The sequence below is a fragment of the Rhinoraja longicauda genome, unplaced genomic scaffold (assembly GCF_053455715.1).
Source record: "Rhinoraja longicauda isolate Sanriku21f unplaced genomic scaffold, sRhiLon1.1 Scf002111, whole genome shotgun sequence".
Classification (NCBI taxonomy): domain Eukaryota; kingdom Metazoa; phylum Chordata; class Chondrichthyes; order Rajiformes; family Arhynchobatidae; genus Rhinoraja; species Rhinoraja longicauda.
The window spans coordinates 1-17,000 of record NW_027603325.1 but is presented as its reverse complement, the minus strand read 5'-3'; the positions used below and the strand labels follow the sequence as shown (position 1 = coordinate 17,000).

Sequence of the window (17,000 nt, the reverse complement as noted above, 5' to 3'; positions counted from 1 at the left end):
ACACTCCCCCCTCCTCCACACTCCCCCCTCCTCCACACTCCCCCCTCCTCCACACTCCCCCCTCCTCCACACTCCCTCCTCCTCCACATTCCCTCCTCCACACTCCCTCCTCCACACTCCCTCCTCCTCCACATTCCCTCCTCCACACTCCCCCCTCCTCCACACTCCCCCCTCCTCCACACTCCCCCCTCCTCCACACTCCCCCCTCCTCCACACTCCCCCCTCCTCCACACTCCCCCCTCCTCCACACTCCCCCCTCCTCCACACTCCCCCCTCCTCCACACTCCCTCCCTCCCTCTTCAGCTGCAGGCAGCCTCGGAGCGGGAAGCTCCAGCCCTGGCCCCGCACCGGGAGCGCACTCACCGCCGGTGATGAGGAAGTAGGAGATGATGACCAGGGCGTACACGGTCATGGCGGACGGCATGTGCAGCCATCCCGGCTTCTTCAGCTTCACGTTGGGGCACTCGAGCAGCGCGAAGGGCAGCGCGAGCAGCGTCTCCATGGCCGTGACGTGTCCCGGAAACACCAACCGGCCGGCCCTTCCGGTGCGCGGCGCCACGTCTCAGCCCCGCCGCCATTGGCCGCGCCTCGCGTTATCCCGCGTTGCCAGGCGCCCTGCGTCACATCGCGCCCGACGCCCCGTATCACTGTGCGCCCGACGCCCCGTATCACTGTGCGCCCGACACTCTACGTCACATCGCGCCCGACGCCCCGTTTCACTGTGCGCCCGGAGCCTCGCGTCACTCGACGCCCGGCGTTGAGCGTAAACCCGCGTCACTCTACGCCCGGATGTTTAGCGTCACCCCGCGTCACATCGCGCCCGGTCTGAGGTGTCACCGCCGGCTGGCATTCCCAGTGACGTCATTGGCCGGAGTTGGAACAAAGGCCAAGGGTTGGGGGGCAGAGACCCAGATCTTTGGACTGGAGGGTCAGAGTTTGGGGCAAGTGACTGAGCTCATTGCACTGGAAGGTCAATGGTTGATATCATTGAATTGGTCAGAGTCAATTATATCAGCAGGGTTTGCACTCAACATCAAAGGCCGAGTAGGGTTTTAAACCCAGTAGTGTTGTCATTGATTAGACCCACATGCCAGTATTGGTCGTCAGTCAAGATCAATGATCAGGCCCAAAGACTGAGGTCGGTAGCTATGGTTAATTGTAAGAGTCGGGTTAGGATTGATGACTAGGATTAATGTTTAATTAACAAGGTCAATGGTTAGATTCAAATGAACTGCAACAGTAGTCAAAATAAATTATTTGGGTCATTTTACGATCAAATTAATGAATCAGAAAAAATGCATAATTAAAAAGTAATATTTGTACTTTTTTTAATTTCAGGAAGATTGCTTATTCAATTGAAATGAAAGAAAATATTCCGTTTGTATCCAATAGAAAGAGGAGGGTTGATTGAACTCAGTTTTCAGATGGATTTTGGACTACAACCAAAAGAGTTGCAAGAGCCTTTTTTAAATCTCATCATGGCACAGTTTGATTCTCCTGACACACACTAATACTGTAAAAAGACTGAAGAAGGGTCTCGACCTGAAACGTCACCCATTCCTTCAGTCCTGAGATGCAGCCTGACCCGCTGAGTTACTCCAGCATTTTGTGTCTACCTAATACTGTAACGGTGATTTTCAGAATATGGACAATACAGCCTAAATGTAGTGCTAAAGTCCATTAATGCTTCTGTACTGTTGTAGATGTGGATTATACAACTAAACTGGAGGAGAGCATTTTGTGGAAGATTATATTAAAACTTGTTTATTTGGTAGAGTATGGCCTACTTTCATTATTATAAGAATTTTATGTAATTCATGTAGGCAGAGCTTTGACAACACAGCCCTTGTGTGGATAATTGCATTTTCTAGATGATTTTGTACAAGGAATAATGAAGAGTGCTGTCCAGACAATTCCACTGTAACACCACATTTTTGTGCTTATACTTTTAGTTTAGTTTAGAGTCACAGCACGGAAACAGGCCCTTTGGTCCACCAGGTTGCTGCCAACTAGCGATCCTTGCACACTACCACTATCCTACACACACTAGGAACAATTTACAAGCCAATTAGCCTACAAACCTGTACGTCTTTGGAATATGGGAAGAAACTGGAGCTTCCAGAGAAAACCCACACAGTCACCGGGAGAATATACAAACTCCATACAGACAGCATGCATAGTCAGGATTGTAGTATCTGGCACTGTAGTATCTGACACCAACTCTACCACTGTGCCAGTGTGCAGCCCCCGTTACAGGTTTTTTAATATTCTAAAATTAAGTTATTTTTGTTAAGTTGTGCTTCATTTTACTGATAATGTGTATTCATCAGCTTACGTAAAATATGGGAAACACTGAACTGTTGCTGTAACATTCCTAAAGACTGGATTACAGCAATGACAGCACTTGCCCTTGTAATCTTCACTTACAGTTCAACAGATAAGGAGCTTGCTATGGATCATGACAAATATAAAATCTTCTAATTGGAGTACTCATAGATATTTATAAACAGCTCCAACATCATCCCCTACAAAATACTATACAATCTCAGAACTGTATTTTGTTTGAACATGACCAGAACATAATAGCATTTTTATCCTGCAAGTAATGATGCTATCTAATGATCTTGCAAGATACAGTGCCCTCCATAATGTTTGGGACAAAGACCCATCGTTTATTTATTTGCCTCTGTACTCCACAATTTGAGATTTGTAATAGAAAAAATCACATGTGGTTAAAGTGCGCATTGTCAGATTTTATTAGAGGTTATTTTCATACATTTTGGTTTCACCATGTAGAAATTACAGCTGTGTTTATACATTTCAGGGCACCATAATGTTTGGGACACATGGCTTCACAGATGTTTGTAATTCCTCAGGTTTGTTTAATTGCCACCTTAATGCAGCTATAAGAGAGCTCTCAGCACCTAGTCTTTCCTTCAGTCTTTCCATCACCTTTGGAAACTTTTATTGCTGTTTATCAACATGAGGACCAAAGCTGTGCCAATGAAAGTCAAAGAAGCCATTATGAGACTGAGAACCAAGAATAAAACTGTTAGAGTTATCAGCCAAACCTTCGGCATACCAAAATCAACTGTTTGGAACATCATTAAGAAGAAAGAGAGAACTTGTGAGCTTACTAATCACAAAGGGACTGGCAGGCCAAGGAAGACCTCCATAGTTGATGACAGAAGAATTCTTTGTATAATAAATAAAAATCCCCAAACACTTGTCCGACAGATCAGAAACACTTCAGGAGTCAGGTGTGGATTTGTCAATGACCAGCGTCCGCAGAAGACTTCATGAACAGAAATACAGAGGCTACACTGCAAGATGCAAACCACTGGTTCGCTGTAAAAATAGGATGGCCAGGTTACAGTTTGCCAAAAGTACTTAAAAGAGCAACCACAGTTCTGGAAAAAGGTCTTGTGGACAGATGAGATGAAGATTAACTTATATCAGAGTGATGGCAAGAGCAAAGTATGGAGGAAAGAAGGAACTGCCCAAGATCCAAAGCACACCATCTCATCTGTGAAACACGGTGGTGGGGGTGTTATGGCCTGGGCATGTATGGCTGCTGAAGGTACTGGCTCACTTATCTTCATTGATGAAGCAATTGCTGATGGTAGTAGCATAATGAATTCTGAAGTGTATAGACACATCCTATCTGTTCAAGTTCAAACAAGGGCCTCAAAACCCATTGGCCAGCGGTTCATTCTCTCACTTGTAAATTGCAGTTTGAATGTCTCCGCTTGTTCAGCAATTAAACAGTTTTAGCGAGCATTGATTTTGTGTGCACCATCATTAAATGTACAACACCAACAATGTTTATTTGAACCCTCCACCTAGTACAGCTGAATACCAGGATCTTGGCAAGAATATCACCTCCTGCATTGATTGCAGCATCTAAACAGACAAAGACTCGGCTCGCAGCGCCTGTGGGCCCTGCGACACAGCTGCCCCATGGGGAAAATATCCTGCAGGGCAAGCAGTGAATTTATTATTATTATCTCATGAAATAACACCTCAACTGCATAGGTTTAGTGTTTTCCAATGCTCTATCACTGGACTCCAATTCCTGCCATCAAACCTCTCAGTGCAAATATGGAGCTGGGCGATACAAGTGCTTGCAGTGAATATTAAGCTGGGGTTAATTGAAGATCCATGCCCTCATTTCATACAGCAAGAGTCCACAGCAGCGAGTCAGTCATTAGTTTTAAAAAACAGGTTCACAATAGAGTGCAGTTTCCACAATCTCCCACATACAAAACCATGCTGACTCCCTAATAAGCTCCATCTATCCAGATACACATATATATATATATATATCTTATCCCTCTTGTCCTTTTGCATTTTAAATTCAACGCAAATTCTTTCACTCATTCACTATAATTTTCCTCTTTGATGAAAGTACTCAGTTTAGACATTTCAATTTTGTTATAATTGAAGTTAAGATGGGAAAAAAAGGTAACTTAGCACAGCTCAATCTTCCAAGGACAGTTCATTTTCTGACCTGGTATTTAATTAAGTTTCAAGGTTTGAAATATTAATGCATGTATCCAGTGCCCATCAGCTTTGGAAAATGACGCCTCAGTAATGGTGAAGAGTTATCTCCTGTTCTTAAATACAAATTCTAAACACGACTCCAGGCTGCAAACATGCTGCAGTTTGTATGTACTTAATGCAAAACACTACCTCCTATTTCAAATGTTAAATCAGCAACGTTGATGATAAAAAAAGTACCGCAAGGAAGATTAACTAGAAATCAAGCATAAATGGGTGATGAGTGGCAAATCTTCTAGCACTGAGCAGCGAAGAGAAGAACACTGAATGATAAAGAAAATATCACATGTGAAAATACCACAGGATTCAGCTTCACTATTTACTCCCACTGGTGACCCCATGCATTTCCTACGATCAGGACATCATTACACCATTCAATATCTAAACATGCAACCCAAGTGGTGGCATCTTCACAAGTCAATTTTGTTCCAGGCCACTGTCTCCCCGTGTGTTGTTAATGCCACACTCCTCATTGTTTGCCTTGATTTATTTCATTTCTTCATTGACGAGGCGGGTATACAGCAATGGTCTTGGTATTCATGCATCAGGCAGAAGCAGAGAATCCCCACTCCACCTCAGCTGATGTGGGATCATCAAGGCCTTGATGCCGAAGATGTTGGCCTCCATGAACTCATTCACATAATTGGAGCGATCTCCTAGTTCACGGGGTTTTTGAAGAAAGTGCAGATGTTGGCAATGGAGAGGGGTTTGGGGACGAAGAAGGTAAATAAGGGAGATGAAGGAGGGGAAAGGAACTGGGTGATGGAGGCGGGTGGGGGAAGGAGGGGAGTGGAAAGAAAGGTGTATGCATGGAGCAGCGAGAAGGAATTGGGTAGATAAGAAGGGAAGGCATCTGGGGGTTACTTGAAATTGGAGAATTGGGTAGGTTGTAAGCTTCCTGAGGGGAATACGAGGTGCAGTCCTTCCAGTTTCCGTATGCCCTAACTCTGTCAGTGAAAAGGCCAAGGCAGAAAAGTCATTATGGGAATGGGAATTTAAATGGCCAACAACCAGATGCTCCAGCAGGCTTTGATATCCATCCCACCAAATCCTCCCAACCCCATTCCCTATCCATCTGTCCTCCCTTCCTCTGGTTCTACATTTCACTCCCCACCTTCCTTATCAGATTACAACATCTTAACCTTTTGCAATCTCTACTTACAGTCTGTAACCTTTGCTCACTATCTCACCATTCTCTTCTGCACCTGGCTCATGTGCCAACCAACCCTTTCTCACCCAAATCCACTGTGGCACCAGGGATGACACTGGGTTCAGCAGTGACAATACTGCAGTAGGGTGAACTCACATATATACATATTTCATTTACAGCAGTAAGTAAGCCCAGGACCACTTGGCGGCACCACCCTTCACCATCTGGGCACATGTACAGTGGCACTGGCAAGCCCCACTTGTCCCGGCAGCTCAGTCCGGGTCTCGAAAGAAGAGGCATGGTGATCTCCGGCTTCTTCCTACAGTTCACTCTTGGCTCGAGAGGATGTACGACAGTCTCAGGTTTATCCAGGCATTTCAGCTTTGGGTCTGCAAAGGCAGCGCTGGCGGTCTGTGGAATAGCCTCTGTGTGGGTGCAGTCCCTCATTGTCCATGGGCAGCAAGAGCCACTGGCGTCCAAGGCTTGTCCCGGCCACTCAGTCTTAGCCACAATAGAGGCACTGGCTGTCTTTGGCTTCTTCCCAGCGGCCCAGTCTTGACCACACGGTGGCGCTAGTGGTCTTGGGTTTGTCCCAGTGGCTCAGTCTTTCTTGAACTTGAACCGGTCAACACAGCTAGTAGGGAGGTTCCTAACTTTCTCTCTCTTCTTTCTTTGCCTCCCTTTCCTTCCTTTCCTCACTTTTCTTCCTCCCCCTTCTCTCCTACTTTTATAGGGAGTAGGCTGACAAGATTCAAGTGGCCAACCAATATCAGTTAATTGGACCAAGCTGTTAGCAATGCCGCTGGGGATGGGCCTCTCCTGGCCTGTCAGCCAGATAGGGATCAGAGCGGCAACCGAGGGAAGTGGCCCTGTCACAGCACCTATCACTTGCCAGCTCTTGCCCCACCCTTTCCCCTCATCTCTTTCTACAAGCTGCCTCCCCTCTAAATAATAGGGTCACTACCCAAAGGTCATGTTCATTACATTGAAAAGCTTTTGTTGCGTGCTAACCAGTCAGCTGAAAGACAAAACATGATTACAATCGAGCCATTTACTGTGTAGAGATACATGATGAGGGAATGTAAGACAATAACTGCAGATGCTGGTACAAATCGAAGGTATTTATTCACCAAATGCTGGAGTAACTCAGCAGGTCAGGCAGCATCTCAGGAGAGAAGGAATGGGCGACGTTTTGGGTCGAGACCCTTTCTTCAGAAGGGTCTCGACCCGAAACGTCGCCCATTCCTTCTCTCCTGAGATGCTGCCTGACATGATGAGGGAATAACGTTTTGTGCAAGGTAAAGCCAGCAAAGTCCAATCAAGGATAGTCTGAGGTCACTAAAGGGGTAGATTGTAGTTCAGCACTGCTCTCAGGTTGTGGTTGATGATTCAGTTGCCCGATAACAGCTGGGAGGAAACTGTCCCTGAATTTGGAGGTGTGCGTTTTCACAGTTCTATGGCTTTTGCCTGATGAGAGAGGGGAGAAGACGGAGTGGCCAGGGTGCAACTCGTCCTTGATTATGCTGCTGGCCTTCCTGAGGCAGCGTGAGGAATAAGTGGAGTCAATAGAGGGGAGGTTGGTTTGTGTGATGTCTCTGTCTCCCGTTCCTTTGTCTCCTTGGGTTTGTTTGCCATCCGTCAGTGATTCCTAAGCTTGGAAAGCAAACTTTGCTCACCCCTTCTCATTAAAGGGAGGATTTCTAACAACTGCGGGCAGAACTCACGCCTTGTAGCAAAGACCAGTTGGAGTCAGCCGCAGCGCTGACAGATGGGGAACTTTCTGAAGGGTGGAGAGAATGCACTGCAACCTGTGGGCAAACCTGCCCAGTGTCGTAAACACCTGCCGAGCAGGCGGAGCCTCACCTATGTCCCCGTTGCCATGGCTGCACTCAGTAGCAGGCTGTACCTGCACCTATGCTTCATTAGCATCAGTGAAAGGAGGAGGGAAGGAGCTCAGCACAACTCTGCTTACAGGCTGCCCTTGGATGAAATTTTGGTGACCTGAGTTAAATATTAAACAACAGTTTCAACATTTTTTCTTCCATCGCACTAATTTGTGAGAGCGGGGACTGCTTCACAGACAGCAATGGTAAGTTTGGGGCATATTTTTGTTAAATATCAAAATGTCTCTTGGTGAGGACTAAAATTTGGCTGCAAGTGTCTGACAATTTTCAGCGTACTGTGCAGAAAGCAGGAGATTTTCTTTAAAGATTGAAGCAGAATGCAACAAAGCTTTGCCTGAAATGGTAGTTTTTGGCACTACGTTACACTTCCTCTGTGCTTGGCAAAACCTTTTCACCACCTTTGTTCTCTCGTAACATTCAAATCGTCCAACGTATTTGGTCTCCACACAGACAAATAAGTCAGCACAGTTGTGGCTGAGAAAACATGGCTCACAGAAAGTTTGCTTTCCGCCACTCGAACACTGCTATCCCCTACCAAAGCATTCGTAAGTCATTAGCACTCAGCCAAGATACCCAGAAGCACAAACTCAATCAAACTTTATTGATCCTTGTTTTAACGCCGGAAACAGTAAATACGGTGGTTATCGAAGGTATTTATTCACAACATGCTGGAGTAACTCTGCTGAGTTACTCCAGCATTTTATGAATAAATACCTTCGATTTGTACCAGCATCTGCAGTTATCTTCTTATAATACGGTGGTTATACTCTTTCAGGAGTTGTTACTTTTGCCCATGTTTGTTTCCCGAGGCTGTTGCTTTATATTGGCAGTGATTTCCATGGTCACAAGGAGTAGGTGCAAACGGGCATTCCTGTTGACAGGGGATATCGACGGCCTCTTTGTTTTGTTGGAACAACCGTATTCAACCCCGAGTGTGTTTTAGATGTGACCTGTTTTCATTACCAACCTCTGGAGACATTGGTGCCGCTTGTAGCAGCTCCCCTCCTCCACACCCAGTTTAGATCAGCCAGGGCACAGTTTGACACAAAGATCACTCTGACTGTAGAGTCTGGTATTTTGTTACAAGGTGAGGTCACCACAAAGCCAAAGGAGGGGTCCAAGAACTGAATCTTTATTTGCGACAATCTACTTTTTATTTGATTTTGATTAAGCTAAACTCAACTGGGCGCCCCCCTGACATCAGTCTGAAGAAGGGTCTCGACCCGAAACGTCACCCATTCCTTCTCTCCCGAGATGCTGCCTGACCTGCTGAGTTACTCCAGCATTTTGTGAATAAATACCTGGGTGAATATAATTGTGGATTCAAATCATCGGAAATGTAAACATGGTTGAAAGCAGAGAGCTTCCTTGTCACATAAACCATCACACACAACTTGATTTAATTCTGATCATCTCTCACGAGAGTTTCTTCCTCTCTTTCTTCCCACATTTCATTTGGCCTTCTATTTTTCGGTTTCTTTGTAGTTTATTTTGGCTGCAAGAATTATCAACATAAAACTAGAACAGAAAATATGTGTTTCTAGCCACACGATAAGATGTGGTTGGGCTGGAGAGAGTACAGAGGAGATTCACCAGGATGTTGCCTGGATGGAGGACTTTAGTTATGGGAAGAACTTGTTTTGCTGAAGTGAAAGAGGCTGAGGAATGCCCAGCTAGAGGTATGTTAAAATTATGAGAAACAGTGTGGACAACCAAAAGCTTTTTCCCTGAGCGCAAAGGCTTAACGTGAGAGAAAGGAATTTTAAAGATCATTTCATGAAAAGTACTTGACACAACAGTGTTTGATATCTGGAGCTCATTGCTAGAAGAGGTAGTGGAATCAGATGCATCGCCATGTTTAAGAGACATTTAGACAGGCTCTTGAATAGGCAAAGCATAGAAGAATACGAATCTAATGCAAGAAAAAATATTCATGCAGATGGACATACATTGGCATGGACCATTGAGCCCTTTTCCGTGTGTTTTAACTCTCTGACTCTAGCTCTACCCTGCTAGCAAAGGAGTTTACAAGTAATTAAACCAATGAATATTGTGTCATTTATTGCCTTCTCACGAAGTACATGACCAAGAAGTTATGAATTTTCAGGGCAGTGCGGGAGATCTACGGGTGTTAATGGCACCATCTCCCAGTCTGTCCAAGTTTGTTGCAAAAGTTAGCAACTGCTAGAATAAGGGCCACAAGCGTGATGAAAACAAGTGTTCCGTTCTTGCCTTTGACGCTCCACTGGATTGCAACGACACACATTGTTGGGCACAGGTGTGTGGGCGGGGCATCGTAAACAAGAATGTCCTCAGGAAAAAATGTCTGCAAGGTATTTCAGTAAAAGAATGGGAACAACTTTGTGTAACAATGGCAGAGCTGGCCACCAGCATCACTGCTTTGTAGGTTTGTCAACACGCAAGCAATATTGTTTTCTTAAACCCTTCATCAGTCAGAGTGCATCTCGAAAACCTGTGCTGAGCTGGACACCTTTCACCTCTGAATCATGGAACAATCAACATAAATCATTGGATAGATTGCAAAACAAGCATGACATGTCAAAAAATACTTTAGTCAGTTCAAGGTTGAAAACAAAAGGATACAGAATTAAATACTGCAATCTTTCGTCTAATTTTCCTTTTGTTTCATATTCCCTCTTTACAAACCCCCATTTCCCAGCCAAAGGTGCCTGATGCAGTTAACCACTCAGTTAAAGAGGGAAGCAGAGTCCACTGAGTTACTCATGGCCTTTCACCTTGACCCAGTTCAGTCCCACGCACAATAGGGAGTGCTTAACCTCTCCTCAACCCTTCCCTTTAATGGCACATCAAAGTGACTGTGAGGAGTGACTCCGTGAGAAGCTGTGGATTGAGGCAGCAACCTGTAAACCATGATCTTTGTCGGGAGTTGCCTTTTATTAGCAGCAACAACAAAGTCTAGAAGGTATACTCAGACCTGACGTCAATCCTATTCACAAGATGTTCTGACAACTTGAATAATTAATTTAACCACTTGGCATCACCTAACCTACCTGCTGAGTGGATGAAGCTTTAACTTCCAATTTAAAATAATATGCACTGAGTCTTTTTTAATTCATTTTTGAGATCGGATATTGCTGACAAAGCCAGTATTTATTACTCAATAGACAATAGGTGCAGGAGGAAGCCATCCGGCCCTTCGAGCCAGCACCGCCATTCAATGTGATCATGGCTGATCATTCTCAATCAGTACCCCGTTCCTGCCTTCTCCCCATATCCCCTGACTCCGCTATCCTTAAGAGCTCTATCTAGCTCTCTCTTGAATGCTCATCACTAATTGTCCGTGGGAAGGTGAAGGTGGGGCACCCTTGTGAACCTCTCTGATCCTTCGGGAGTAGGTGCTCCCATGGTGCAGTTGAGAAGGGAGGGCCGGTGACCCAACGGTGATGAAAGAAATGGGAAGTCATTTTCAAGTCAAAATGGCGTTCCACATGGAGGAGAAACCTGCAGGTGGTGGGGGTCTCAGGTTTGAAAAAGGCTTTCAGAATAGCCTGGGTGAGCAATTAGATTATACTGCAATGCTGGAGGGAAGGAACAATTAAAGTATCATGGAGTCATTGAGCTATATTGCAATGGAAGCCGACCCTTCCCCCCACCTTGTCAATACCAACCAAGTTGACATACTGGGCTAGTCCCTGAGTATGACCCATTGCCCTCTACATCCCTCCTATCCATGTCTAACAAAATGTCTTTTAATTGGATTCCTATCCAGTTGGATTGTTACAGTTGCACCTATCCAGGCAAGTGCAGAGTATTTCCGAATTGTGTTTAGTAGATGGTGAAAAGGTCTTGGCACATCAGGAGATGATATCACTGGATAATCAGCATCTTTGGCTGTACTTGGAGCATTATGTTCAGTTTTGGTCATGCTGCTAGAGGAAAGATGCCATTAAGCTGGAAAGAGTGCAGAGAAGATTTCCGAGGATGTTGTCAGAACTCCAAGCCTGAGCTCTAGGGAGAGGTTGGACTTTATTCCTTGGAGCACAGAAAAATTGGTGTGATCTTACAAAGCTGTAAGATATTGAGGGGAAAACAGAATGTTTTTTTCCCAGAATAGGGGAATCAGGAACTAGTGGGCATAGGTTTGTGAAATGGAAAAGATTTCATAGGAACCTGAGGACCACTTTTTCAGAGTGGTCAGAGTTACAGGGTGGTCGGTATATGGAACAAGCTGCCAAGGGAAGTGGTGGAATCAGGCACAATAACAACATTTAAAAGACATTTGGACATTTGGTACATGGATAGGAAAGATTTAGAGGGATACTGGCCAAACACAGGCAAATGGAACCAGCGTAGATGGGGCATCTTGGACGGCACAGACGAGTTGGATGGAAGGGCCAGTTTCCATGCTGGAAAACTCTGTGACTCTGACTTGCTCTCAAAGCCATTATTTATGTGGCAGGTCCAGTTTTGTTTCTGGTCATTGGTGTCCCCAAGGATATTGATGGTGGTAAACTCAACAGTGATAATGCAATTGAATATCAAGGGTAGGTGGGTGAACTCTCAATGGTTGGAGATGGTCATTGCTGGCACTTGCGTGGCACAAATATTACTGGCTATTTATGGGCCCACATCTGAATCTTGTCCAAGTCTTGCTGTCTGCATTCTGAGTTGCTTCATTCTTTGGGAAGTTGCAAATGGAATTGACTATTGTGAAATCATACACACTTCTCACCTTATTTCGGAAGGAAGGTCATCGATGAAGCAGTTGATAATGGTTGGGTCCAGGATGCTGCCCTGAGGAAGAGCAGTACAGCACAGGAACATGTCCTTCCACCCATCATATCTGTGCTGACCCTGATGCCAGATTAAAGTAATCCCAACTCTGGTCTATATCGCTGTGATCTACATCATGCCTGTGAATATGTTGGTTTATATGCCTCTTAAATCTTGCTGTTGTATCCCACTTCCACCATCTCCCCTTGGAGTACATTCCACGCTCTCGCCACTCTCTGTATAAAACACGTTCACCCTCTCACCTTACCGCTTTGCCCTGTAGTATTCGACAGTTCCGTCCTAGCACTGACTGTCTATCCTATCTATGCCTGTCTTAATATAATAAACTTCTATCACGTGGCCCCTCAACCTCCGACGCTCCAGAGAAGACAATCCTGGTTTGTCCAACCGCTCCTTATGGCAAATACTCTCTAATCCAGGCAAGATCGTAGTAAAACTCTTCTGCACTTTTTCCATAGCCTCCTCATCTATTCTGTAATGTGATGACCAGAACTGCACACAATACTCCAAGTGTGGCCTAACCAAAATTTTATACAGCTGCAACATAACCTCCTGATTATTATACTCCAATGACATCCTATGTTTTTAATCTACGGAACTATTTGCACTCGTAGACCTGTTTTGATACACCACGTCATTGTGCATTCTAACCAAGGATATATTTGCTAACTTGAGGTTCTAGTAACTCTTAATCAGCTATATTGAGCAGGCCATATCTTTGCCCAGTATCAGACTCCCAAAACAGCTGCTCAATTCCAAGCTCTGTCATGGGAGGAGATTACCAGAAGGACACAGAAAAAGATACAAGGATGTATAAAACGCTTCCTCGATGAAATGCAACATCCCCACTGACCCCTGTGAGTCTTTAGCCTGTGACTACTCAAAATAGGGAAGGATGATGCCAGATGATATTGAGAACTTGAAGCTGTGCATTGGGACTATATAGAATATCCTGAGTAAGTGGTGGAAGGAGGAGACCTTGCCAAGAACTCCCATACCCCCACACTATCAACCATTCCCCGGTCTATCTATGGAAGTCTGCAGTTCCCACATTGGCCTCCTTGGGTGCCTTGGAAACCACAAAACTAGAGTGAAGTAAGTAATGTAGAAACAAGGAATTGCAGATGGTGGTTTACAAAAAAAGACACCAAGTGCTGCAGTAACTCAGCAGATCAGGCAGGATCTCTGGAGAACATGGATAGGCAACGTTTTGGGATGGGATGCTTTTTCAGATCAAGAAGGACCCCGACCTGAAACGTCACCTACCCATGTTCTCTAGAGATCCTCCTGACCTGCTAAATTACACCAACACTTTTGTGTCTCTTTTTGTGGAGCAGGTAATCCCTGATCCCAAGTGATTGCCCAACTTTAACTATATACCAGCTGTCCTGTCACTGACACCAAGGGGCAGGATGGAATTTTTTATCATGGATGGAATGTTTGGAATTCTAAAATTGATGACACGTTGACACAATGCAAATATTTAAGCAAATGGAATGATATGTTTGGTAAATGAATGAAGACAGCACAATGTCCTGCATTGTATAACTACATATCTGATGGTTACAGGTTGGAAAAGAATGCACTTCTTAAAACCTGCCTATTCTGGTTGTCTAGCTCAATATTTCAATTTATGCCCCTTTTTAATAAGTCAAAGGCACTATGTGCACTTAGTGATTGGGTATGCCCATGGATAATGACGAGCGTTATACAGTTGCATATGCGTTGTTACCCTTTCTTAATTAACCAAACTCTTATAGAGCTCTTAAGAAATCATTGGCACATCAACACCAATTATTGCCGTAATCCAACAAAGTCATTTGACAAGAATATCCAGTTTCTACAGCCGGTCCAGCTCAATGCAGTAATTACATGTTGTTGATTGAACAATTCCCAACCCCAACCACAATCCTTGAAGTAACCTGCCAATAAATCTCCACTTGCAAGATGTGAAGCAAAGAGCGAAAGTAACCTTTCAACACATTAAGAATTGGAATAGGACAATAACAATCACTCCCATATCTGCAACATTGGGACTGTAATTATCTAAAAATTCAAAACTCCAAAATTATCTCTCCACCACATTGGTTGCACAGCATTGCAAAATCATTAAAGAACCTAAGGAAGCAATTCAGTCAATTGATGAGGTCAATGGAGTTAGGCATCAGTCCTGTTGAAGAACAAGCCAGGAACTGTTCATTTGTAGGACTGCAGCTATTTACAATATACATTAATGACTTGGATGAAGGGATTAAAAGTACCATTAGCAAATTTGCAGATGCTACAAAGCTGGGTGGTAGTGTGAACTGTGAGGAAGATGTTATGAGGTTGCAGGGTGACTTGGACAGGTTGTGTGAGTGGGCGGATGCATGGCAGATGCAGTTTAATGTGGATAAGTGTGAGGTTATCCACTTTGGTGGTAAGAATAGGAAGGCAGAGTATTATCTGAATGGTGTCAAGTTAGGAAAAGGGGACGTACAACGAGAATTGGGTGCCCTAGTGCATCAGTCACTGAAAGGAAGCATGCAGGTACAGCAGGCAGTGAAGAAAGCCAATGGAATGTTGGCCTTCAAAGGGGCGTGGCTGTGTTCTGCAGCTGCGGCTCACCGGCAGTCTCTCCGTTTTTTTTTGTGTTTTTTAGTCAATGTTGATGTTAAATGTACGTTTTGTTTTATTTTTAATTCTGTGTATGTGGGGGGGGGGTGGTGGGGGGGTTGGGGGAAACCTTTTTTAAATCTCCTCCTCAACGGAGATGCGACCTTTACCGTGTCGTATCTCCGTTCGCGCTACGGCCTAACATCGTGGAGTCGGCGGCCTCCAGCTGGGATCGACCTCGAAGACTCCGGTCGCAGGGCCTGGACTTACCATCTCGGAGGCTTCGGCCGTGGGCCCTGCAGACCGCAACATCGGGAGTTTGCAGGTCCCTGGCTGGCGACCGGCTTTTGGGAGCTCCAGCCGTAGCAGCTTCGACCGCCCCGAAGCGCGAGGCACGATCAACCCGCCCGCAGGCCCTTCATCACCCTGCGTGGCCCGGCCGCGGCACTTTACATCGCCCGGTGGGGGCTCAGGACTCTCATCGCCCTGCGTGGCTCGGCCGCGGCATTTTCCATCGCCCGGTGGGGGCTCAGGACTTTCATCGGCCTGCTCGGCTCGACCCTGGGACTTTCCATCGCCCGGTGGGGGCTTCAAGGGGTTGGGAGCCTCGATCGCCTCGTGGCGCCACGGGAGAAGAACGAGGAGGAGATAAGACTTTGCCTTCCATCACAGTGAGGGTATGCCTAGAGCAATCACTGTGATGGCTGTTTTGTGTAAAAAATTGTATCTGTGTGTCTTGTGTTCTTTAATGTCTACTGCCGGACCCTGACGTGAGAGGACGCTGGCGTTGATTATTCGCCGCTTTTCCGTCAGGATAGTTTGTCTGTTTGTCTGTTTGTTTCTATGTTAATTGTATTTGTAAAGCGCTTTGTGCATGTGTTAAGGCGCTATATAAAATAAATATATTATTATTATTATTATAACAAGAGGAGTTGAGTATAGGCGCAAAGAGGTCCTTCTGCAGTTGAACAGGGCCCTAGTGAGACCGCACCTGGAGTACTGTGTGCAGTTTTGGTCTCCAAATTTGAGGAAGGATATTCTTGCTATTGAGGGCGTGCAGCGTAGGTTTACTAGGTTAATTCCCGGAATGGCGGGACTGTCATATGTTGAAAGACTGGAGCGACTAGGCTTGTATACACTGGAATTTAGAAGGATGAGAAGAGATCTTATCGAAACGTATAAGATTATTAAGGGGTTGGTCACGTTAGAGGCAGGAAACATGTTCCCAATGTTGGGGGAGTCCAGAACAAGGGGCCACAGTTTAAGAATAAGGGGTAGGCCATTTAGAACTGAGATGAGGAAAAACGTTTTCAGTCAGAGAGTTGTGAATCTGTGGAATTCTCTGCCTCAGAAGGCAGTGGAGGCCAATTCTCTGAATGCATTCAAGAGAGAGCTAGATAGAGCTCTTAAGGATAGCGGAGTCAGGGGGTATGGGGAGAAGGCAGGAACGGGATAATGATTGAGAATGATCAGCCATGATCACATTGAATGACGGTGCTGGCTCGAAGGGCCGAATGGCCTACTCCTGCACCTATTGTCTATAGCAAGGAACTGCAGATTCCGTTTAAAAAAAATAGAAATAACATGCTGGAGTAACACAGCAGGTCAGGCAGCATTTCTGGAAAATATGGACAGGTGATGTTTTGGGTTGTGACCCTTCTTCAGATTGATTGTGGGGGGGGAGGGAGGGAAGAAAGCTGGGAGGGGATGGGCAAAGCCTGTCAGGTAATAGGTTGGTACAGGTAAGAGGGGAGGAGGGGTTCATAGGCAATGGATGGACAAAGACTGGAGATGAAAAGACAGAAGGCGTGAAACAAAGGGATTGAAGAGAAGTGAATTGTGAATAGAAACATAGAAACATATGACCTTATCAAAGGCTTTCTGAAAGTCTAGATACACTACATCCACTGGCTCCCCTTCATCCATTTTACTTGTCACGTCCTCAAAAAATTCCAGAGGATTAGTCGAGCATGATTTCCCTTTCATAAATCCATGCTGACTTAGACTTATCCTTT

At 45.2% G+C, this 17,000-nt stretch overlaps 1 pseudogene; it reads right to left on the bottom strand.

The window, feature by feature from the left end:
* Positions 1 to 363: 363 nt before the first annotated feature.
* On the bottom strand, positions 364 to 588 carry LOC144591822 (oligosaccharyltransferase complex subunit OSTC pseudogene; annotated as a pseudogene).
* Between the last annotated feature and the right edge of the window lie 16,412 nt (positions 589 to 17,000).